Here is a 25,387-nt window from a genome sequence, read left to right as displayed (position 1 = left end):
GGCAGTTTTTAATTGCCCATCTAAAGCCTCTGAAGTGCCTCTGTTATTAAAAGCTACTATGCTTACAAATGGCTTCTGTTGATCTGCCACCCAATGGGGCAATATTTTGGGCAGCTTTCCTCCCAGAAGGAAATACTTTAGTCCATTTTACAATCAACTCTTTGGACTTGACCTCAAGGAGATGGAAATATTTAGTTTTTAAAACCAGAAGACAAAGCTTTCATTAGCAGAACAACCACTTGCATTAAAAAGCAATTCATTTTTCTAGGATTTATTTTTTACTTGCAGTTAATGATCAAATAGGTCATTATAAAATGGTTGTGTTTTTCATGAAACATCAAGAAGAGTCTAACAGAGCTATTAGGATTAATGGGGTTCCATATCTGTAACTGAATTGTCTCTTTGTGTACAAAAGTAGGTCAGAAAGAAGACAGTGAGCCAAATTCAGAGGTGAGTCTGAGTCTTAGCATGTATCTGAGAGGTAGTATAACTTATGTGCTTGCACAGCTGAGACAATTTAGGCTTTCTTGGAATCACTTAATCTCACCTCTGAATTTGGCCCAGTGTGTCTGGTGAGTCGTATCATGGGTGCAAGCTACACCCAAAAAATAAAGATACAGTTAAGGGTCCTTCTCCTGGGGTTCATGGTTTTTAGAGGAATCATCTCCCTACCAAGGAATAAATACATTGGTCAAAGTTGCTAAGATATTGTGGCTCTTGGAATTCATGATTTGGTTTGGTTTTTGGATTGGTGGGCGGAATGTTCTTTCATTCGCACTAAAATCGGCTAGTGTCTCATACAGGAAATCCCAACAATAACGCAGTGAGGAAGGAGTATTTAGGTTTGTTACTTGATGGTATGCACATGTTGCTGCTTCCTGTGAATGTATAACTGCATCCGATGAAGTGAGCTGTAGCTCACGAAAGCTCATGCTCAAATAAATTGGTTAGTCTCTAAGGTGCCACAAGTACTCCTTTTCTTTTTGCGAATACAGACTAACACGGCTGTCACTCTGAAATCTGACATTTAACCTAGAAATCTCTGCCTACATCTAAGAGTTGAAACATTCTCACACAGTGGCTCTGTGGTGCAGACCCTGAAGGTTCAGGCCTTTCCCTATATAATTAGTGCCCATTTTATTGTCCAAAGTATGTATAGCACCAAAAGAGATACAAGAGGTACAGATTTCAGATAACTGTAGGGGGATGCAGTCATCTGACTCCCATTAAATAAATGGTCAGGATTAAAGTCTGTTAATTACTTGTTTGAAAAATAATCTGATGTTGCAAAGGGCTACATTAGTGCTAAATATTTGGGGGCCAATTCTTGAAGTCCTTCATGATTTGGTCCATTGTTACTGAATTGTGCAGCTAATGCTTAGAAAATGTACAGTGAAATTCCCGCTTAAAAGATATCCACTACTCTCTGTTTGATTGAGATTCAACTGCAGAGACATGGGATGTTGGTTCCTGGCTGCTATTGCTTTGTTTGGAAAGCAAGCGTCAGTTAGTGGTACTGGCGGATGAGCTGTGGATTCAGAGCCTGTTTACAGAATTCAAAGCATTCCAAGAAGACACCAGAGCCTTTTTTGTTTGCAGTCCTGCCCATTCCCCTTGTCCCCTCTCCCCAGCGGATGGGTGCTCCCTGAAGAAAGCTGTGAAATTGAAATGGCTTGTGTTGACAGCAGAGTGCTGAAAGATGAAATAAAAGGAATAGATAAAATGGCTTCCTCTGCTGTGGTAGGGATGCAAAATAAGTGACAAGTGCCAATAGCAGTGCCAAGAGGATTGAGGTCTGCGTGGTATGAAGCCCCAACCCAACAAAACACTAATATCCAAGTGCTTCCTTTGGATTTCTTCTTTCTTGGGAAAGAACAGTGTGTATTCCTTAAAGTTAGCATTTTAAATCTGGATCTTATACTTTTTTGAGAGGGTTGTGCTTTCCTTTAAACTAGTGAGACGACTGGGGATATAAAAGGTCTACGTTAGCCTTGAAGGCTGCCCTGCTTTTTCCTTTATGAGTGCTTTATAGATATATAATTCATACCTCTGGGGCTGATCTACAGTAAGGGCTCTCTGTCACTGGAAAAGATGGAGTGTAAAAAATTTAATAGAAGCCTTCTGAACTGTGAGGATGTTGTGGGTCAATCGTGAATGTAGAGGGCACCAAGCAAAAAAAAAAAAAAAGAAAAGTTGGCAGCCTCCAATTCTCATCTTTCTGGCCAAGACTGTTTCACTGGAGTCTCAAGCATCAAAGAGAGGCAGCACAAAAAGCACACACGAACAGAAACATGAAAGGTTCAACTTCCAACTCTCATGATGAATATAAAGGGATACAACACTGTTTCTTCCAGATGTGGCTGAAAATCTTTAAGGTGCCAGCCGAAAAGCCCAATACAGCACATTCACATCCTCAGGTATTGAAATTCCACATCTAAAGTCTCTCATTTACATGTTATTGTTGCACTGAAACTCAACTCCATTTTCAGACTGAAACATCCTGCTATGGAAAATAATCCCTTCCCTACCCCCCTACCCCATATATGCAAGTTGGGTGCCAAGAAATTCTAATTAAGTCACTGAGTTTTTCAACACTTCTTGAGGTTTGGTCTCCTGTGAGTTCTTTGAGGGTGATGAGGGAAAATATTCAGACCACAGTTCTTGAGTCACAGGAAATCTGATGCTAATATGAAATGAGCATTTTTAATATTCTCTCACCTCTTTCCAACCTCATTTAATTGAAACTGACTGTCAGTAACACAAGGGCAGGCCTCACTTCCCCAGTGGGAGTGCCTCAGCCTTCTGCCTCAAATATCCTGACTCCCCCCTTCCTTCCAAAGCACCAATTGTTTCCAAAGTGACTAGACAAAACCCTAGTTTTGGGGCCAGATTTGGTTTAACTGAATTGCTTTGAAACATGTGAGACCCCCCACAAGAGCCTCTCTACAGGAATCTCTAACAAAATCCACTTTCCTAGTGGCAAACCGCAAAAGCTAAATTAAGAGCTCAATCTTGATCACATTGAGGTCAATGTCAAAACTCCCTCTGGTTTCCAAGTTGGTTCCTAAGGTTTATTTCTACTTAGACAGACACCGTCAGTTACACCAAGGCCTGAGTTTTGATCCCTAGGGATAAGAGATCTACTTTGGAGGAAAGAAGAACTGACTTCACCTTTCCTGGGGGTGTAAGAATTGGATGCGATGGTTCTCAATTTAGTTTGAAGTTTAATGTTTGGAGAGAATTTTGTGTCTGTAAATTGTTGGTCACCTCAGCAAATACCAGTTTCAACGTGGCCTGGAGTGGGGCAATACCCCAGAAAAATTAACGTATTGGTTTTTACGATGTAATCGCGGCCAGGAGGCAGTGGCAATCTCAGGAGAGAGCTGCTTCTCATGTTTCCAGCCTAAGTGTTAGATTGAAAATGTTTATCTAAGCAGTCAGACTTTGAACTGTTTCTCTGAACCAAACAGAAGCTTAATCAAACTCTTTTGAGTTTCTCCCATCACTGTTTTAAATCCACTTGATTCACCAACAATAATGACAACTTGCTAATCAACATAATTACCGGTTTCATTTACAGCATCAATTCTTCCGGGAAGCTGTCAGTAGAACCTGAGTTATCGGCTATATATTGAGTAGCACACTACCATGCTGGCCCTTTAAAAGTCCACCTGTCCTAAAGGAAGGACATCTTTTTTTGTTTTTACCAGGAACTCAGTGTTATCCAGTGGAATTCATGCTGCAGAGAAGGAAGTCCCCAAGAGACAGGGGAAATTTTTAAAGTCCGGGACATTCAAATGTTGGGAGAAGAGGGGAACAAGCAAATGCTACAATTGCTGGAAGAGTTAGCAGTCATGATGCTAGGGCCATTTTGGTTGATGGGTTTGCACTGTAACAGTACACTTGAGAGTATCTTTTTGACTGTGGCAGAAGCAAGAAGACTGACAATCAAGGAAATTAGCAGGAAGCATATGCTTCTGTAGGAAAAGGGGGAACTGGAGATCAGAGCAAATGGGGACTCTATTGCCAAATGGGGACCAGTGTCTTAAAGAAACTTCCCTTGTTTTCTCCCGGATATAATCTACGCACAAGGCTACAGCAAGTTTACATCTGAGTGAAAACTCTTGGCATTACCGCTGATTCTTTCTGTGGGAGGCAAAAGGAACTGGGGCGAGAACTGACAGAGAATGGGAGTGAATTACCCTGGGCTCCTTCACCCCCTCCTATGAAGAGTAGTACAATCATGTAATAGGCAATATAGAGAGAGCATGTAACATAACAGCAAATACCAAAACAAACATATCCAAAAATTAAATAAAGGAATTTAAGGTTTTTTTTTTCTCAAAACCAAACCATACACTAGAAAATAAAAATTCCACAACAAAGTTAAGCTCATCAAAAGAAAAGAAAACAACAACAACAAGAACAACAGGTCATTCGCTTTACCAGAAAAAGAAAGAGAAAACCCAAGAAAACCAAAAGAAAAAAAATATAGGAAATCAAAAATGTTGTTTCTTTTTTTAAAAAAGTACTCAAAAATAGATAAAATTAGTCAGAAGAAAGCATACCACATTGATTTCATATAGTCAACTTACATCAACAAATTGCCCGCATGTTTTTTGGCATGAAAGAAAAATTTACAAAAGAAAGTTGTGTAAGAATGCTCTTGGACAAGTAGAATTGCCACATTCTTGTAACTTGCTTTTTTTTGTTTTGTTGTCGTTCTTAAAAACTTTTTTTAGCGAAATATTTATTATTTATTTTTTAAATATAATTATTTTACGACAAAGGGTGATACAGGGAGGCAACAACACATACATCCACACCACATAACATGAAAAGAAAAAAATCTTGCACCTTAACAAATTTGAATTTATTTCTCTGTTGTTTTGGGTTATAAATTATATGTTTGTTTGCTTTGTGTAAAATGTTTCACATACTACAATTGAAAAAAAATGTAGGCTTTAGAATTTGCTTTGATTATTTATGTATCTACAGATCTAATGCTTTTTGAGAATCAAGGTTTTTTTGTCTTTTGGTCAATTCAATATATATTTTTTAAAACATTTTCTTTTCTTTTTTCCTAGAATTTTTGTGTGTGTGTTTTAAGGAATGGATGACGGCACATAAAATTTTAACAATGCGAAAGAAAGGGTTGGGGAGGGGACTTATGGGAAGAAAAAAGATGCCTAGGGTGGATGGATTGGGAGTGTAAAATCTATGAGTGTACTACACAGGAGATGAAGATGATGGGAGTGAATGTGTAAGTCAGTTGCCATGTCCATGTAAGGGCGGTACGGAGTGATCTAGCAGCATTAGAGCTTCTGGCTGTAAGGAAGGGATGGGCAATATACAAAAACAAATGAGCATATTCATGCCCATCAACAAAAAGAAAGAACAGAACTCTAACATTGACAATCTCACAAACCCTAAGCTGCAACTTCTTCAACATGCAAGTTACAAAAAATTATTAATAATAATTAGTTTCATTAAAGATTCTCAAATTATAAAAACAGTTAAAACTTTTTTTCCTTCTAAAAATAGCAGTAAAAATACATAAACTAATAATAGTAATAATAATAATTAATAGAGATTAAAAACAAAAAAACTAGTTTTATGCACTGGAATTAGAACAACTTCAACTGCAGCTATGCACAGCCTCATGTTCACCAGGAAGTTGACATCAATGTTCTAAGGAATTGGAGACATTATGTGCTTCAGTGAATGAAGCCATTTATTTTAAATGCTCGGGTGCTTTGGTATCCCCTCCCCCTGAATTGGATAGTTTTAAATTCAGATTCTTTACAGCTGTGGTCTGGAAAGTATGGATGTAGGATTCTGCAGGTGAAGTAGTTCCTTGTTTAAAGAGGGAAGTAAGGGGGAAAATTGCAGAAAACAATTCATAACTTTTGTTTTTTGTTGTCATTAGATTGGAACAACCCAAATCTAAGATAGAAATCCAACCATTGAAAAGAAATACATCAAAATATAAATATATAGAGATACACTAAAAAAACCAAAACCAAAACCAAAAAGCACTTTATTCCCCAGCAAGAAGGGAGAAAAGAACAACTGTGGTTTTTTAAATTTTATTTTTAAAGAAAAAAATATTCCACACACTTTCAAAGATGAACAAACCAGATGCACACATTGAAAAGGAACAGACAAAGCAGTCTAGGGACACTTTCATCATTTGGATATTTTTTGTTTATGGATTGCATTCCCTCCATTTTAAATTTTCTTTTAATTTTTGGCCAAAAAACTCCCCACCCACCAATGTACTGCTTTTTTTTCATTACTTTTTTTAAAATAAACACAAGGGAAAAAAGGACGTGCAGTCTGGATGTACGTCATAAATAGACATAGGAAAAGAAAGAAGAAATTGGCTGAGATTGACAAATGGGTTATATAATAGCTTCATTTTACTGTAGGATGTTAATAATAATAATAATAATGCATGCTTAAAGTAAGTTGCATTTAGGGAAAGTAGAAAAACAGAACAGCAAGCTAGGACTTGGGAGGGAGGGGAAAGGAAGTTAGCAAAAAAGACAACTCAAGGAACAAGGTGGTATATCATTTCATGTCTGTCCAGTAAGGGCAAAGTACATTCCAAAGGATTCTGTGCAGGTTATGGGAACAGATTAGAAGGGCTATGGGGTGGGGGGATGGAGGGAAATTGCAAGAGGTGCTAGGAAATACATTCCACACTCATTATAATATTGCCTGTAGGGATCGAACACACAAATACGCTCAAATAAATTGGTTAGTCTCTAAGGTGCCACTAGTACTCCTTTTCTTTTTACAAAATGACAGTCTTTTCTCAAGGCCCAGTTCTCCAGCCCAGACTCATGATGGGCAGCATATGTGCAACTAATCTTTTTGGGATTGTTCATGTGAGTAAGTACTAATCATCTTGAGTAAGGGTGCAGAATTCATTTCCTCAAACACTTCCTACTTAAAATAATGATTACTGCCAGGGAGCCTGAACAGGCAAATGCTAACAGTAATGCTGATTAACCTGTTTTTCAAAACAGTCAGCAATTATTCACACAGAGTCAAAGGGCCTACTTCCAAGTGGGGATTCACAATCTGGCCCAATGGAGATACTCATTGCAGTAAGCATAAGTCTGGTAGTAAGTGTTTGTAGGACTGGATCTGTGATTAGTCTCACTGAAGATAGTGGACAATTCACAATAGTAAACAATACAACTGGTAGTAAGTATTTGAACCTTCAGGCCATAAAGCCTTATATAGGCAAAACTCTCATTGAAATTAACGGGTAAGGACTGCAGGATTGGACCCTTTGTATTTTATAAAGTGGTTTTACTGCTAACAAAGTTTATTAATAATCAGTCCTATTGGGCTTTACTAGACCTGGAAGCTGAGGAACAGTGGTAGTCTTATATACAAAGTATGATACAGAGAGCATCCAGATGAGGGCTATGTTAACAAGAGGGACAATAGTATTTTCAGAGCCACTCAGAGAACAAAGCTAATTTTGTGAACATGAGATAAAAATAAATAATATGTAGAGAGACACTGAATCCTCCAACTTTATACTTGGATGTGCTATTGAAAAAGTGTCCCAAGCTGGTAAAGACGGGAGGATGGGAGTTGCATGAGAAAAGCCCGACTTCCACTGAAGGGCGAAAGGCATGAGACTACCCTGGCCACTACCATGTGCAGGAATGCCCTCTGCCTCTACTGGAAGACTGCGCTGGAACTATATACTGGGGACTGTGTTAAGAAGGGGGAGAGGTTCAACCAAAGACTGGGAAACCTGGCTAGGTGAACCTCAGGGACAATGCATATAGGCACACATGGCTCCTGGGGCTGAACCCATTTGACTGATCCATGTGGAATGATTTTTTGGGTTCATGTGTGAATGAGAAAGGGTTGGTTGGCAACAAAGAACAGTGGCAGCAGTGAGGGCACTGCAAGCCCCAGTGGGGTTATTTTTTGGGGGCAAACTTTCAAAACGACTGTCCCTGGGCACCATTCCCTACCAGGATTCTTAGCCTCTGGTTTAACAGGGTTAATCAGTATACAGGAAATTTCACAACGAGGCATTTAAGCTTTGAAGTTTAATCATTCCTTGTTGTGACTTGCAGCTGGATTCTAAGAGTAGTGAAATACCTATATTCAATACACTGGAACACTGGAATTCACTGGGTTGGGATTTTTCTCTGAGAGGGTTTCCCATCCATTGCCAAGAAATTAGCTTGAATTTGTCAGCACTTAAGACACTACAGTGGTGCAGCTGTGCCGCTGTAGCACTTCGGTGCAGACACTACCTACACCAATGGGAGGGATTCTACCGTCGGCAGTACCCCAAGAGGCAGCAGCTAGGTCGACAGAAGGAATTGTTCCGTCATCTAGCGCTGTCTACATTGCAACTATGGCACTCAGCGGTGTGGATTTTTCATACCCCCGAGAGCCATAGCTACACCAATGTTAATTCCTAGAGTAGACCAGGCCTCAGGGATGTTTTTTTTTAATTGGCATACAGCAGCACTATCTGAGGTAATCAAGCCCAAATGCAGTGGGTTGAGTAGAGGGGTTTACCACAGCTCCAAAGCCCATAACAACCCAGATTTACATATTCTAGAACAAACTGATGCATGCCCCACACTTCATAACTGGTTTACTGATTTTTGTAACGCATCCCTATACATATCACGTACAGTCCACGAGCTACAAAATATGCTAGAAAGCAAAGCTGCAAACTCATCACACATTACTCTTCTTACTGTTTCTTTATCTACTAACTACATGTTATTTACAAGGCCACTTGTGAGTTCATGCTTTGCCCATTGGTAACCTCTGTTTCCTTACTTCTGTTTTCTTTTATTATGCAGGCCCAAATAGACTCTAATGTGTGGGGAGCCCAATTTCCAAACTTGAAGCTTGACATTGGCACCTCAGTCAGTACTTAGGACCCTGATTTAAGTGTCTAACTCAAGGGCTAGGGATATGAAAAAGATGTTTAGTGGCCAGATGATCAAAAGAGCTCAGAACCCACAACTATAGCCAGATTCCCCCCTGCCCCTAGTTCACTTCCCATTTAGAGACCTAAATAAACGGCCAGACTGTGAAAAGAAAATCTGGACATAAGAATCACAGTAAGAGATGCTGAGTGCTGAGCAGTTTTGTAAACCTGTTCCATATTCAGGTGCCGAAATGGGTGCTGAGCACATTAGAAAATCTGCCTCTCAGCTCTTTTAAAAAATCCAGCCCTAACCGCCTAAACACAGATTTAAGTACCTAATATAGGTCCCCCAGTTTGCAAACTGGGTTGAAAATATTTCCACATATATCTGTAAACTAAATATTTTGCTGCACTCATGATTTTTTTTAGGGCAGAGGCTACCATGCTGCAACTGTCCCTCTGAAACACAAGCAAAGGTTGTAAAAAGGAAAATAAATAATAAATATTTTGCAGCATGCTGTCACTTTTATTTTCAGCTATTTAAGCGAGGTTGAAGGGCTGGGACTAAAGGGCTCAGAATCTTAAGGGGCTAAACACTACTGGTTGAAGAACAGAAAATTTAAGTTTATAACAGTTGGCCAAAATTTTCTTAATTTTGATTTTTTTAAATGACATACTCAAAATTCTTTTTTTTTTTTTTAAAAGGATGAATTTTTTGCAAACACTTTCCTCCTTTTTTGGAGCAGCTCTGGTTATATCAATTATACTAGCTATTTTCAGGAGTTTTCTAGTTTTGCATTTCTTTTAATTACATTTTAAAAAGTTGTAGGTAAGTGTAATGTTCATATTAGTGTGAGATCAACAGAGCTGGATTGAACTAGGTATACTGTACAGCACCTGCCTTCAAATGTCTCCAAGATAGCATGGTCAATACACCTCTCCCCGGTTCGATAGTATTCCTATGTGGTACTCCCCGTCAGCTCTGCCATAAAGCCATAATCCTGACCTACAACAATCTATGCTATTTCAGTCCTGGATCACGCACAATCTCTTCTAGACCTGTAGTGTTCTCAGTTATTTCAGTCCTTGACTTGCACCAAACTGACAATTTACCTCATCCCCAACATGCGATACCCCATGCTATTTCAATCCTTCGCTCTCCCATGCAGCTCTGCTCATGATAGGGTTACCATATGTCCGTTTTTTCCCAGACATGTCCGGCTTTTTGGTTCTTAAATCATCTTCCGGGAGGAATTTTTAAATATCTAAAAATGTCTGGAATTTTGCCATTATAATTTTTCCCCAAAGAAGAGTTGATCATTCAAGAAAGAGAGTGAATGTTGATCATTCGAGAAAGAAAGTGAATGTTGATCACTTGAGAGAGTGCCTGCTTTTCCCCCCTAGCTCGCAGCGCTTGCGCCGCGAAACAGCTGTTTTGCGCAGCTGGGAGGGAGGGGGGAGGAGGGAGAACATGGAGTGCTCAGGGGAGGAGGCAGGGCCAAGGCCGGGATTTGGGGAAGGGGGTCCAATGGGGCATGGAGGGGGCGGAGTTGGGGCAGGGACTTTGGGGAAGGGGTTGGAATGGGGGAGAGGAAGAGGTGGAGTTGGGGCCAGGATGGGGGGGAGCAAATACCCCTCCCCCATGGAGTGTCCTCTTTTTTGAATGCTCAAATATAGTAACCCTACTCATGTATCTCAACACTAACCAGTACCATCCCCTGCTATTCCAGCCCAAACCTAGGGTGACCAGATAGCAAGCATGAAAAATTGGGACAGTGGGTAGGAGTTAATAGGCATCTATATAAGACAAAGCCCTGAATTTCAGGACTGTCTCTATAAAATCAGGACATCTGGTCACCCTATCTAGGCCTCCAATTCTCATTGTTGATGCACTTCTGAGCTGCAGTATTCCCTGAGCTCTGTCCTGGTCCTCTCCTTAGTAGAGATTTCCACTCCTGGGCCTTTTTTCTTTCTGATTTTCACATGCACTAATAGTAGGGAAAGGATGAGTCCTGTATATTCAATTTCCTGTTCTATTGTAACCTAATTAGAATGAGAGCCAAGATCTTTAGTGTTAAAAGGAAAAGCACATTTCCCTATTGCACAACCCAGGCCCCCTAACTGCTTTTTTGCATACTTATATAATCCTACTTTAGTTATCAGACAATGCTTTTTAGGCTCATTTAGAGGCATATTTCCATACTGAGGCAGGACTGAGATGATAGTGACAAAAGCTCTTAAGCGGCTGGTTCTGTTGAACTGAGTGATGCACATAGCCCTGTAAGTAGCTTAGCTATAAAACGGAGAAAAATACACCCTTATCTATGCATCTGTTTTCAGCTTCAAGTGATGTCTGCAGCAATTTTTCTCCAGTTAGTGCTTATGTGGCAAGAATCCACATTAATGAGAAGCAAGAAAAATATGTTAGGGGCTTATGTGCTGTGCAAAGGGGGTGCCTTCTCCCTCCATTTATGCCCTAGCCTGGCAGAAACACAGAGATAACACACAGACAGCGACTCCACCTAAAGATGGCCAGTGCACAGGCCAGCAGAGCTGGCTCCTTCTTATGTTCCCCAGACCCCCCAAGAGGAACTGTGGAGGAGTCAGCTAGAATTCTTCCTGGGGGGTCCAGCTGCGGCTTGGCCCCTCTGAAGTCCTCCAGTGTGGACTGAGGCAAAAAAGCCATCCTCTGTCCCTATATGACTGAAGGGAAAAAGAAGGAAACAGAGCAATGACAGTTCCAGAGTGGTGAAGTCCCTGTGGAGCGATTAGGATTAGGGAGATTCTGGTAGGGATCAAGGAAAATTGGCATCACTATAGAGTACTTCCTGCAGGCAGGAGCTGACAGGAAAAACTCCTCTTTACAGTGTAGCTTTAACTCTTTCCACACAGCCAGCCCAATGACTCCTGAGGAAGAATTATACTATTAATGGCTAGCGTGTAGGCAGGGTGAAAGTAATTTAACGGACTTACCGGTACGCAGAGTGGCTGGGGTCCCTGGCAAGGTGTGGGGAGGGGGGGTGCAGCTCTGGGCCCCCAGATGGGGCAGGGCCTTGGGTGGAAGGGGCAGGGCCTTGGGCAGAAGGGGGCAGGACTGGGGCCAGACTCCCCCAACCAGCCCTTCAGCACTGCCTGGCCTGCATCGCCCGGGGCTCTGGCAGCAATTTGAAGGGCACGGTAACGGCAGCTGGGAGCCCACGGCCCTTTAAATCGCTGTCTGAGCCCTGGGGCAACTGCCCCTTTTGCTCCCCCCATCAGCAGCCCTGCTGGTACGGTCGGCTGTGTAGTGGTGGCTACTATCTTACCAGTATGCCAGACTAGACCGGCTTACTTTCACCTCTGCTTGTAGGGCAGCAGCAGTAAAACACGTTGTTTTCTCTTGTAAAATACTGCTCCTGTGATTTTTAGTATGTTGCTCAAAGCCAAATTGTTTTTCTCTGAGAAAGAGAGGCCTGCTTTAGTGGTTTTAGCACAACACATAGGAACACAGGAATTTCTATACAGGTTAAGACCTCAGCTCTATTTAGTCCAGTACCTTTCTCCAATAGCTGACACCACCATATACTTCAGAGTAAGCTGCACAAACCTCACACTAAAAGTCCAGAATTCCTAATTTCGTATCTTAGCTCTGAGATTGACTCAATCTGTGACCTCACACAAGTCCCTTTGTCTCTTTATACTGCATTTTTCTTATATATGCAACTATACCCCAACCGCCCCCCCCCCCCGCAAAAAAAAAGTGTCCCAATTTTTCACACTTGCTATCTGGTCACCCTACAGAGACATCAGGGAGATGTGTGTGTGATGACCAGTCTGGCCTTCTTGTCAGAGACATAAAGGCCAGTTACTGGCTACAGAGATATGTAGGGAAAGAAGCCCACATGAGACATCACTGAAGTTGTCCCATGTACAGTACTAGCTGCTTAGTGGGGCAACCATACACTCCTTCCAATAAATGGTACTTCAAAAAAACTCTCACATGTTCATCTAGAGCTCTCAGTATCTGCCACTAGAGAATCCAAAGAGTTAACCATTACCATGGCTTTCAGAGGTAAAGCAGTTTCCCCTTCTTTGCCTTGTTATCTTTTTATACTCCTTTGAACCAAAGGAGAATCTCTGGAGGTCTAGTCAGCAATTCCAGAACTGATGAGACATCCAGCTGTGGCTGGCTTTAAAGTCTTCTTAACATGTATCTCTGCCCAGCCTGCACTCTCTGCCAAGTAGAGACACTGATGTGTTTGTTAACGGCCAAATCTTTCATATGCAGTCGGGCAAGCTTAAAGGCTTTTAGGTAAAGCTAAAAGTTAGGTAAAGTTATTCAACCCTTGTGCTCAGAGCTGAAGGTAAGCACCTGGAAAAGATTTGTTCTGAATCATCAGGTACTGGTCACTGGTGAAGACAGGAGAAAATACTCGGAAGCCAGATCCTTCTTCTGTCAAAGTCAACGGCAAAGCTTCTTCCATTCACTTCAATGGGAGCAGGATCGGATTCTAGGTATATCTCTAGGATAACCCCATAAAGCAAATGTTATCTCCATATGTATGGTATTCTAAAATATGCAAGAGGTTTTGCTTCTCTGCAAATGGGATGCTGCCAAGAGAGCCCACTGTCCCCAAATATGCTTCTCATTTTTTTGAGATACAATCAAATAAGAACATAAGAACAGCCATACTGGGACAGCCCAATGGTCCAGCTATATCAGTATCCTATCTTCTGTAAGTGGCCAGTGCCAGGTACTTCAGAGGGAATGAACAGAGCAGGGCAATTATCGAGTGATCTATCGCCTGTCAGTCAGTCCCAGCTGACCGCAGTTGGAGATTTAGGCACACCCAGAGCATAAGGTTGTATCCCAGACCATCTTGGCTAATAGCCATTGATGGACCTATCCTCCAGGAATTTATCTAATTCTTTTTTTGGACTCAGCTACACTTTTGGACTTCACAACATTCCCTGGCAAACGAGTTTCACAGATTGACTGTGCATTTTGCTAACAAGTACTTCATTATGTTTAGAGCCCTGCAAATCCGCAGGTATCTGCTTTATATCCAGGGACCATTTTTGCAGATAGCAGCTAGGAGGCGGATACAAATTTTGGGTATCCGTGCAGGGCTCAGGAGCTGTAGCACAGACTCACCAGAGCAGGTGGAGGGACCCAGGCACCCCACAGCTGCCAGTGTGGTTCTCCCTGACACAGCTGGGGGAGGGGCTGTCGGAGCCGCAGCCTGGTCATGACAAGAGCCGGGCAGGCAGCTGTGGGGAGCCGTGGTGGACCCTCCATCTGCCCTGGGTGGGGAGGCCAAACAGCCCCTGGCCCGTGTCCCTGCTCCCCAGGCCTGTGCCGCAGTTCCTCACAGCTGCCTCACCTCCCCCCCCGGGCTCTTACTGTGGCCCGGCTGAGGCTACAAGACACACATGCCCCCTGCTGGAGCCGGGTCGGGGAGAGCCATGCGGAGTCGCGGACCCTCTACCTGCCTTCGGCTGGGTGGGAAGCCTGGGGAGGCAGGGACACAGCCGGGGGCTGCTATGAGCCCCTCCCCCCTGCACCGTGGGCAGGTGGAGGATCCGCGGAGGGTCCCTACTGCTGGCTGGGCTCCACGCTGGCCTGGCCAGAGGGGGAGAAGAAGAGGGGGATGGGGAGGGGTCCGCCCCTGTGAAAAGTGGATGGGCAAGGACCCTCTCCTCCCGCCTGCCACTCCAGTGTCACTGCTGCACATTTAGAGCCCTGCAAATCCATGGATATCTGCAGATAGTTTTTGCGGATCATGGATCCGATGAGGATAAACATTTCTGTATTTGCGCAGGGCTCTAGTTATGTTTGTTTAAACCTACTGCCTATTAATTTCATGGGGTGACCCTTGATCCTTATGTTACGTGAAAGGGTAAATAACACTTCTTTATTTTCCCCACGTCATTGATAATTTTATAGACCTTTATCATATCTCACCCTTCTTTTCATCTCTTTTCTAAGACTTTTTAATCTCTTCTTATATATAAGTTATTCCATATCCCTAATCATTTTTGTTGCCCTCTTTTGTATTTTTTCCAATTCAAATAAATCTTTTTTGAGCTAGGGTGACCAGAACTACATGCAGTATTTATGGTATGGACGTACAGTGGCATTATAATATCTATCCCTTTCCTAATGGTTCCTAAAAATCTGTTAGCTTTTTTGACTGCCACTGCACATTGAGCAGATGTTTTCAGAGAACTCTCCATTATGACTCCAAGTTCTCTTTCTTGAGTGGGAACAGCTGATTTAGCCCCCACCCACATCATTTTGAATGTATAGTTGGGATTATGTTTTCCAATGTGCATTTGCACTTACATTTCATCTGCCATTTTATTGCCTAGCCACCTTGTTTTGTGAGATCCCTTTGTAACTCTTCGTAATCTGTTTTGAACTTAACTATCTGGAGTAATTTTATATCATCTGAAAATTTGCCACCTCATTGTTTACTCCCTTTTCCAGATCAGTTATAAATATGTTGAACGGCACTGACCCCAGTACAGATCCTTGCGGGACCCCACTATTTATCTCACTCTACTGCAAAAACTGACCATTTATTCCTACCCCTTGTTTCCTATCTTTTAACCAGTTACTGATCCATGAGAGAACCTTCCTGCTTATCCCAGGACAGCTTTGTGTGCATAAGAGCCTTTGGTGTGGGACTTTGTGGAAGGCTTTTGGAGAGTCTAAATAGACTCCAGCTGCAGCTGCTTGTCCTATTTATTTGCCTCTAAACTACAGATCATGCAGAGATTAGCAGATTCACACAAGCAGCTGAGTCCTGGGCTGTTTCAAAAGCAAAACAGGAGATATGAGGCATTAACTTCCCAGCACATTCCCCCAGGCCATATCTTGACACTTGCACCATTATTCACAGACTGCAAAGAGACAATGAGCCAAGCAGGCTAGAGTGGCAGCAAAGCTATAGTTTCGTGGCATCAGGGTATAGTTATGAATCTGAAGTGAATCACAGAAACCAGACATGGAAGAGACCTACTTCTCATCTTCTCCAACCAGCCCTTACCCCAGCTGCAGGGCTGTTCCTTCTAATAACTTTTTCCAAATTTTTATTCAGTCCTATTCCGGGCTTTTGTGATGTGAGTTACCAGTGACATGCCTAGATTTTTAAATACTATTGTATTTGATGGCTGAATGTGCAGAATTTACTGAGTACAAAATAATATGCCAATAACATTGTGGTCAAATATGATTTTGGAACAATCAAGTGGTACTTAATTAATAAGTAATTAAATCCCTTCTTAATGCCCTATTTGAAACACTTAGGACATGTCTACACTGCACTAAAAGTCCCATGGCACAGGGTCTGAAAGCCCAGACTCTAGCCTGACCCCAAATGAAAATCATAGAAGGCCCTATGACATACTTCCACAGTAAGCCCCAAAAATAGCCCTTTAAAATCCCTTATGGTCTGCAGAAAAAAATAATCTTTTTTAACAGGAACTCAATGTTATGCAATGGAACTCATGTTGCAGGGGAGGTGGAATTTTAAAGGGGCAGAACTGTATTTGCAAACATTAACCACACTAAGTTCACTTTGATGCTCTCCTATTGGTCCCAGTTAAGGTGAAACTTCCAATTAGGCCATTTAATTTATCGGTCCCAACTGGAGCAAGATTATAGTATATTCTCAAGGGTTTTGTCCAGTTGTCAGGAACTCAGGGGATGGGACTTCTACCATTTCTTCGGGGGACACCATTTGAAAACATAAGAGACCTCATTGTTAAAAAGTTTATTTTATATTCACCCTTAACTTTATTTTGGTTAATTTCATTCCATTACCCCTAGTTCTGTTCCTTCACATAAAATCCTAAATAATTCTTCCTCTCTACATTCAGACATTTGTACTTTCTAACATTCTGGGAGACACAAATCAGTGTTGGATAGAGCCAGCCTTCACACAAGGAACTTTTATCTTGAAAAAAAAAAAAAGTTTGCCATATTCAGTTGAGTAAATGATGAACATGTCAGCCCAGTTCCTACCGGTTAAGCCTCTAGAAGGAATCCAGAATCCAGAGCACCTGACTTTACATGCACCTCTGTTGAAGCTTTACATGCTCTTCTAGCTTCAGCAAAACACACTGGTAACAATATCACTGGAAAGAACAACTTAATCAATGCAGCTTTTAAAGGAGCTACTCATCAAGCTCGGGAATGTTGGAGAGATCTGTTCTGCAAACTATAGACAAAAAATAGGCAATCAAATGAATGGGGGTTAGTTGGGCTGCACCCAGATGATGAACAGTTCCAGTCACAAGGCATAGCATAACTGCCCTGGAAAGGAATCCACGCCAAACATCTCAATAATGGGAGAAAGTGTTGAATTTCATAATCCATTAGAGAGGGTGAGTGCCAGCCCTGGGCAAACTGCACAGAACACATGGTGTACAAGCTGGAAAGAAGCTTCACCCTGTGGGCTCTTATTAAAGTGAAGTTTTCATGTTTCAGTACCTTCAAATCTCGCCTCCTTTCTGTTATAAATCAAGGACATTGGAGTGGCCATGACAAAATGACATGGATCTGCATGCTCAGCACCAGCCACACCAGGGTACAGACTGGTTAGAGAGTATGGCTGACACTCTTATGTATTAAAAACTCTGTCGGAAGGCATGACCAGGCTCTTTGGGATGATGGGGGAAAGGGAGGGCCTGCAATGCCAGGCCTCATGGGCTGAAGAGTGTTAAATGAGGAGATCCTCAGAGCTCCAAATGGAGAGCTAAACCACGCTGCCCAGGCAGGGAGAGAGATGAAGACTTGAGAGTTGGGAAGGTGAGCTTGATCTGAGAAGTCAGTAACGTTTTCTTTCCTTTCTCTAGAGCCTGATTTTGGTCTCTCTTGTCACTTCCCGACACGTAGAAATCAGGTACTAACTGGGTAGGTTTTAGAATCACTAGTTAGAGCAGCTTCATTCCCACTGCTCCCTCCCCTACCTAAAGCAAGCAGGAATTATCATTTTAAAAGTTTTTCCTCACTGCTTCCCTGCAGAGAGGACTTTAAAAAAATTAAAAAGCAATTCACTGCAAACCTCAAAACACCATGACACTTTGCTTGTATAAAATATTCCAGGGCAATTAGGTTGTAAGACCCTAGGAGCAGGGACTGTTTTTTTGTTCTGTGTTTGTACAGCACCTAGCACAATGGGGTCCTGGTCTATGATGAGGGCCCCTAGGTACTACGGTAATACAAATAGTAAATAATATTTTGGAGGGCATTTCCAAATTATTGACTATGTCTATTAAGATGAAAGGCAATTAACATATTGGGCTAGGTTCTGCTTTCGCTTACCAAGGTATAAAAACTAGTATACTTGAGCCATGCATCCAGCTTCTCCTTTCACAAGTAACTCATGCCAGAGTGTAGGGTTCTGAGTTCCTACCACCACTACCTTCCCACAGCCAAATAGCTAGTACCCAAATGTTTACAGCTGCATGCTACGTGTGTACCCATAAAACACATGCATTTGTGAGCACCAGGTAGGTAATCTTCTACCAACTAAATTCCTATTTGCATATGCAATAATGTAATTTTGTATGTAAATATGAAGCTTCAGGAGCACAAAGGCTCCTCTTATATCCTATCGGTGCACCAGCTGTATTCAGCTCAAATTTGTCCCCAAGGTCAACTTCCGGTGCTCCATTACACTGTTATAAATCCAGAGAAAGTCAGTTGTGATTCAGAGTAACATTTTTATCGAGCTAGGTACTTATATGGCCCTCATTACCATAGTATCTGAACATCTCACAATCTTTAATGTATTTATCCCTGTGAGGTAGGGAAATACAAGTATTCCCATTTTAGATGGGGAACTGAGGCACAGAGAGGCTAAATGACATGGTCAAGGACACACAGGAAGTCTATGGCAGAGCAAGGGCTTAAACTTGGGTCTTGAAAGTCCTAGGCTAGTGCCCAAAGCACTAGATGATCCTCCCTCCTAAATGTTATCCTTGATGGCCATAAGTGTTTTGATGGTTTTGTCTTACTGTGGATTTAACTTGGAGCATATTATTCAAAAGAGGAAAAAGGGCAAACAAAAATTTAGTCTCCATATTGGGCGAAAATCCTGATGGTGAGAGATGTTCAACTGTGGAATTGTCTCCCAAGGTGAGTAGTAGAAGCCCTGCTCTTGAGACATTGAGGGTATGTCTACACTGCAATTAAAAACCTGTGGCTGCCCTGTACACCTCGGGCCAAGTGGCCGTTTAATTGTAGTGCAGACATTTGGGCTCCAAGTCTCTAGGACCCTGCAATTGGAAGGGGCCCAGAGCTCAGGGTGCAACCCTAGCCTGAGTGTCCACAATGCAATCAACAGCCCCTTAGCCAAAGCCCTGCAAGCCTGAGTCAGCTGGCACGGCCCATTCAGGGGTGTTTATTTGCAGTGTATACATACCCTGAGAGCTAGGCTGGACAAGAATATAGGCTAGGGAACAGTCTTGCAGTGGCCCCTGAGATGAGGAGGTTGGACTAGATAGGACTGAAGAGGTCTTTTTATCTGTAATTTCTATGATGCTATGAAAAGTAAAAATGTAGAGTTGGGGTAAAGCCCTCACTCTCTCGCAGAGACCAAAATGGGTTGAAATATTTCCCACAAGTTAATGTACCCATATCCTGATATCCATGGTGCAATACTGTGAACAAAACCCCTGAAGGGGTTAGATCAGTTTACCCATCAGTAAAATGAAGATAGATACTTATGCACGTTTGTAAGGTGCTTGGCTATCTATAGATGAAAAAAAACTACAGGAATGCTAGTTATTATTGCTACGAATTAGTATATGAGTGGAGACCCAGTATGCAGACTGCTGATGGAATCCACCTGGAGCACAAGAACAGAGTGAAAAGGCCTAAATAAAGCTCCTTAAAAAAAACCCAACAACCCCTCAACCAACAAACACAACCACAACTCTTCTTCTGTGAACTGCAAAGGGGTTGAGGTAAACTTTAAACCCCAGCAAAGCTGGTCTTTTGTGTGAGATGTAACAGGTTGTCAGCTCATATAGATTCAGGGAACCTGAGCTGTTCTTTCCCTTTGATTGTACTAATATTTAGATGCACCAGGGGTCCCCAGAGACCTCAAGTGAAGGTGCTTGGAAACCAAATGGCAACGATTATCAATCTGCGCTTTGAAGCCAATTTTCCTGCTAGGCAGCTCTTGTAACTGCAGCAAAAATACAATAGAGCTGGCTAATGTACGAATAAGCCAGCTCTGAAACGCTGCAGGGGAGCCCTTTATGTAGAAGCTTTCAGCATGTGAACTAATGCTATCTATCACTTGAAACGGATGAGGGGGGTTTACTGTGATCTAGGCTCCAAGGCATTTTTGGGGTGGTTATCTGACAGAGATTGTATTTCTGTGGGCAAATTATATACCAGTTGGCAAACGCTGCAATGCAAAACAAGGAGCTGGTTCTGCACCCTTACTCTAGAGAGGCTGATCTCGTACATGGGTGGAGGGGGGCTGCAGGCAGGTTTGAATCCTCTTTTTCAACAAGGTGAATGCCGAGAATAAACTATATTGTGAAGCCAATGGTTTAAGCTGTTTATCAGTGGTGGCCTTATGGCAAGGAAGCAACTGACAAGGGTAATTGCTTTGTTTGCACAACAGATTGGATTGTAAGAGGAACAAATGCAGTTGCAAACCATAATCCTTCCTAATATTGATAATGCCAGAACATATTTGAGAAGCACAGGTAAGGATTGTGCTTTGGGGGGTGGGGTGAAAAGTCAGAATTCTTGGGTTCCATTTCCAGCTTTGGAAGGAAGTGTTTTTTAATGGTTAAAGCAGGGAACTGGGATCAGGACTTCTGAGTTTCCTAGCTCTGCTCCTCAGTGACTTACTGGGTGAGATTTGGCCCCACTCTTCCTCTTTTTTCCTACCAGTAGCAGAAAAGGTGGTTCCCACTATCACAAGTCCTGAATGATTTTTGGTTGGAGGAATTGGTAGCTTCTGAAATATAATGATACTTTGCAACTACAGTACTTAAGGCTCATAGAACCAATTCAGTGTTAAATTACTGCAGAATCTCTACATGACCTTAAATTGTAGCAAGTACGCATACACTTTAACCTGATTCTGCCCTGCAGCTGCTTACTGTATAACCTGCAATCTTAACATTTAATATTGAGGGTCACTGTTAGATCACTAAAAGAAGAGTTTTAGATAGCTAATAACCATTATATCTGAGCTTCAGGTATGATAATACAGGAGCATAACCATCACTACTACTAGCAAAATGAAAGTTAACTGCAGAGCAAGTCTAATAGGATGGAATGTTAATTAACATGATCCAAAAAAAATTAACATTTTTTAGTTGCTTCTATTAAGAAGGAAGATATTATAAGGGTGGATTTTAATAGGAAAGTCGATTGTTTTCTCATAGCCTCTCATTTCCTTTATCTGTATTAGCCATAGAATTGCAACTTTCTTCTACACTGATGTGTTCATTATTGCTATTCATAGTCTTATTTCAACCTAGAGATGAAATTGGAAATGTTGCATTAAAAGAACAAACAATTTATCCATGTAATTTTGCTGCTGGCACAACCTACAGCTTTAAACTCTGTGGATGAATTAAAAAGACTTTCACATTCTAACCCCAGTGGCCTGATTTGTAATCGCACATTATGATGTGTGATGAATGCTTATGAAAGGGATTTCGTGGTTACTTGAAAGGATGGGCCCAGCAGTTAAGGAAGAAAGACTCATTACAAACACGAGACAATATCTGTGTCCAGCCTAACCTTTGCTGAGGTACATTGGATATGAATAGGCACAGGGACCAATATGTGTTGGAGATGGTTAGGAAACTCTGGCTTTTATTCCCAGTTCATAAACATGCATGCTAGTCTTAAATAGTAGTTGAAGTGTCTAATGCAATCTGGCTGTTCTTCACAACCTTCCAGGGCATTCAGTTAGCTGTCAAAATGGAAACATGCCAGAAGCCAAATTATCAGCTGCTTGATTTCTACTAAATGTTAACAGGCACGTGCAAAAATAACACTTGTGGACTTCTAAAGATTTTTGGGGCTTCTAGAATAGAAGAATGCCCTGTGCTTTTAGAGGCTGAAGTTGTGCTTGTTTATTGGCTTACACATCCATCTCTAATAAGGGAACTCTAATAAGAGGCTGGCTGTCACATGAGCTGATGTTGCCTGCTCCGAATCTCCGGTTGTTAAGATGTCTCATCACCAGGCAACTTGGTTGTGGCAACCCGAGATAACTCATGGGGAATTATCCAAACAGCAATTTAGCCACATAAGTTTCTTCTCTGAAAACTAACTGTAAAAATGGAGTCATGGAGCTCCAAGTTTACTGCGTCTCTGTGGCTGCAGAATAAATATGATCAATTTCCAAGATGTTATTCTTAACTGCCAGCCCTGCCAATTCAACTTGGGAATTGAGAGTCAAACTGAGGGTCGGGTTGGCTGACATAACTACTAATAAGAAAGATTCTATAGGCCAAACTATACCTCAGTGACACCTGTGAAACCCCATTGTCTTCAGTGGGTTTTCACAGATATAAAACCAACTGGTAATTGGAATTTAGTAAATTAGTAAACTGTGGGCCCCGTCCCCCGCCCTGAGGTTGACATTTGTTCCACAATTAAACAGCCTCTTGGCCCAAGCCCCACGAGCCCAGGTCAGCTGACATGGACCAGCCACGGATGTGAATTTAATTGCAGTGTAGATATACCCTTAGTAAATCATCTTGGGCCGATTAATCTCTCTTACTCAGTGTTGTTGTTCCCCCATTTGTAAAATGGGAGCATAATATTCATCTCCCTCACTAACGGCTTCTGAAGCTTCATTCACTAATGTCTACTAGACACTTTCAGGGTCTCAGATGAAAGATGCCAGAAACATATTCGAACATGGTACATGGCTTTATATAAGACTGGGTTCACTGTCAGGAATGGCCAGAAAGGATCAAAAATATATGGCTATCAAAATGGCAGTGGCAATCCTTCCACACTAGCCTATCATAAAGACAGCAGAGCTAATGTTCGATATAGTCTGCAAACATGAACAAGCCTCAGCTGTACCCTTTCCAATCACAAGTGCGCAAGGGACAGAGACACCAGCCAGGCTCAGAGGAGAGGCAGAGGGATGGAAATTGCCTGAATTCGGAAAGCCTTCAAGCATGTCTTATCCATTCAGAGCATGTGGAGCAGAGCAGGGCACTGTAATGAAATACAGTAAGTAATGCAGACGATATGCACCTTCATCAAAACAAGCTGTTGGACTCAACAGCTGAGGGAAGCTGAGCAATGAGATGATGCAGGTACAGCCACTCTGCTCGATTACAGCACTCTGCTCGATTACAGCTGTCTTTTACAATTGAAAACCTCACATAAGGCTAATTCCCAACAGTGGGTTTTTTTTTTTTTCTCTTATATCCAACTAACAACCTCGGGCCTTTATTCTACAAGTGGCTGAGTACCCTTAACTCTCAATGATCTCACTGGGAATTGTGGGCACTCAGCACCTTGCAGCATCAGGCAGCTAGCTTGTACAGCCATATGTGAATCTATAGTTATTAATAATACATATACACATGTACATACATACCGGGCTTTTTTGACTTGCCAATAAAACTTTAAATTTACAACAAATTCCAAAAAGCTATGGTGATCCAAGTTTAGCCCAGTCTGCCTCCTTACTTTATGAACTATACCCCCTCTTAACAAATCCAAATGAAAATCAGCTTCAGCTACATAAAATTTGATGAGTAGAAGTGCTGGTGGATATTTGTAAGCAGCTGGGGAGTGGTGAAAGGGAACCATGCTGTTTATATTTTAAACCTGCTGTCTAGCTCTAGTCTCTCAAGAATTCACTCTGCATGGGACGCTTTCATGCCATGCAAGGAATTTCAAATTCTCTGCACTGGATCTGACATTAATGTCTGGCAGGATACACTACACATCTTAGAGTACGTCCACACTGGAATAAAAGACCTGCAGCACAGCCATGGCTGGACTGGGTCAGCTGACTCGGGCTCCAGAGTTAAAAATTGCTGTGCAGATCTTTGCGCAAGGGCTGGAGACCAGGGTCTGGGCCCCTGCCCCATGGAGTCTCAGAGCTCAGGCTCCAGCCCAACCCCAAATGTCGACACCGCAATTCTACAGCCGTGCAGCCTGGGGCCCACAAGCCTGAGTCAGTTGACTCGGGCCAGCCACAGGCATTTAATTACTGTGTAGATGTACCCATAAGGCTCGATTCTTCTCTCATCTGAACCGGTTTTATACTGATATAACTCCACTCATTTCCACTGAGTTATTGCTGATTTACATCAGTATTAAGTGAAAGGAGGATCAGGTCTTTCACCTCAGGGGAATCACAGAATCCGGATATGATTTCTGACATGTGGAAGACCTGTTAGGTCATCTAGTCTATCTCCCAGGGACAAGTGCAGGGTTGTTACCTACTTTATATCTTTTTATATGCTTTACTTTCTAGTATTCTTTAAAGGCAAACATTATTTGCATTATAAAGCACACATCTTATATGTATCTCTTATATAGTCCCCATTTCCAATACCTTTTCCAATGCTATAGTCAGCAATGAAGAGCTGTAATTTCCTAGATTTTATAAAGAGAAACTGCATTTGTCACCACTTAATCCTCTGATGCAAGGAGCCTCTTCTCCCCGCACCAACCCCCTATGCTTATTAAGCTTTCCTACCCATTGATACTGCGTTCAGAACTTAGGCTGCGTATGCAGAGGTGGTATCCCTGTAAAGGAGGAGGGAGCTAACAGTCCTTCGCTGGATGACTCGGGCACTGGTGCACCTGAAACAAAACGTGTTCAGTTCTGTGCATCTCATTACCAAAAATATACTGACAAAGTGGAAACAGTTCAGGGAAGAGCAATGATCAATGCTTCAACCCAATCTCCAGAATTACTTGTAACTCAGTTGTGGATAGCTTGTTGTCTTGCTTTGCATTTCTTGACAGCACCTTTGAAAGGTGAAATTGCTGAAACACGATAATCCACTGTGCAAGCTGTCATGACCCTAACATGACAACATCTATTTGAAGATGCCCTCCTGGAGTGTGCAGAGGACAGAAAGCTCAAGGAGAAAATAAGAGAAAATACAGTTTTCTTTAAAAGTGAAGGGGAGATTACTTGGCTCTAAAGAAGATACTGTGGTCCATTGGTTAGAGTAGAGCTGACACTCCTGGGTTTTATTCCTGGCTCTGACAATCACCCAGTATAGAACACATCACATACTCACTCTGTGCCTCAGTTTACTAGTGTATAAAATTGGGATAATATTTGCTATCTACACAAGGGTATTGCAATATTTAGTTCATTAATAGTTGTATGGCTCTTTGAGACCACTGAACGAAAGGTGCAAATACATGTTCAGATTATTATAGTTGGTGTAGTTGCCATGAGAGAAATCTGTTGCCATTCACTCCTCCAGCCCAAATTA

General features: G+C 42.0%; 1 protein-coding gene across 44 annotated transcripts in view; it reads right to left on the bottom strand.

The window, feature by feature from the left end:
• NRXN3 (neurexin 3) overlaps positions 1-25,387 on the bottom strand; it is a 1,412,371-nt gene that overhangs the window by 6,444 nt on the left and 1,380,540 nt on the right. For 2 of the 44 annotated variants that reach the window (XR_007357036.2, XR_007357037.2), the window contains exon 24: positions 4,596-5,328. The exons of the other annotated variants lie outside the window; for them this stretch is intronic. The gene's annotated coding sequence lies outside the window, so the exon portion shown is untranslated. The remainder of the gene's footprint in view (positions 1-4,595; positions 5,329-25,387) is intronic. 44 annotated transcript variants of the gene reach the window in all.

This window comes from Caretta caretta, chromosome 6 (genome assembly GCF_965140235.1).
Source record: "Caretta caretta isolate rCarCar2 chromosome 6, rCarCar1.hap1, whole genome shotgun sequence".
NCBI lineage: Eukaryota > Metazoa > Chordata > Testudines > Cheloniidae > Caretta > Caretta caretta.
The sequence above is the reverse complement of the archived record's forward strand: the minus strand, read 5'-3'. Positions and strand labels throughout refer to the sequence as shown.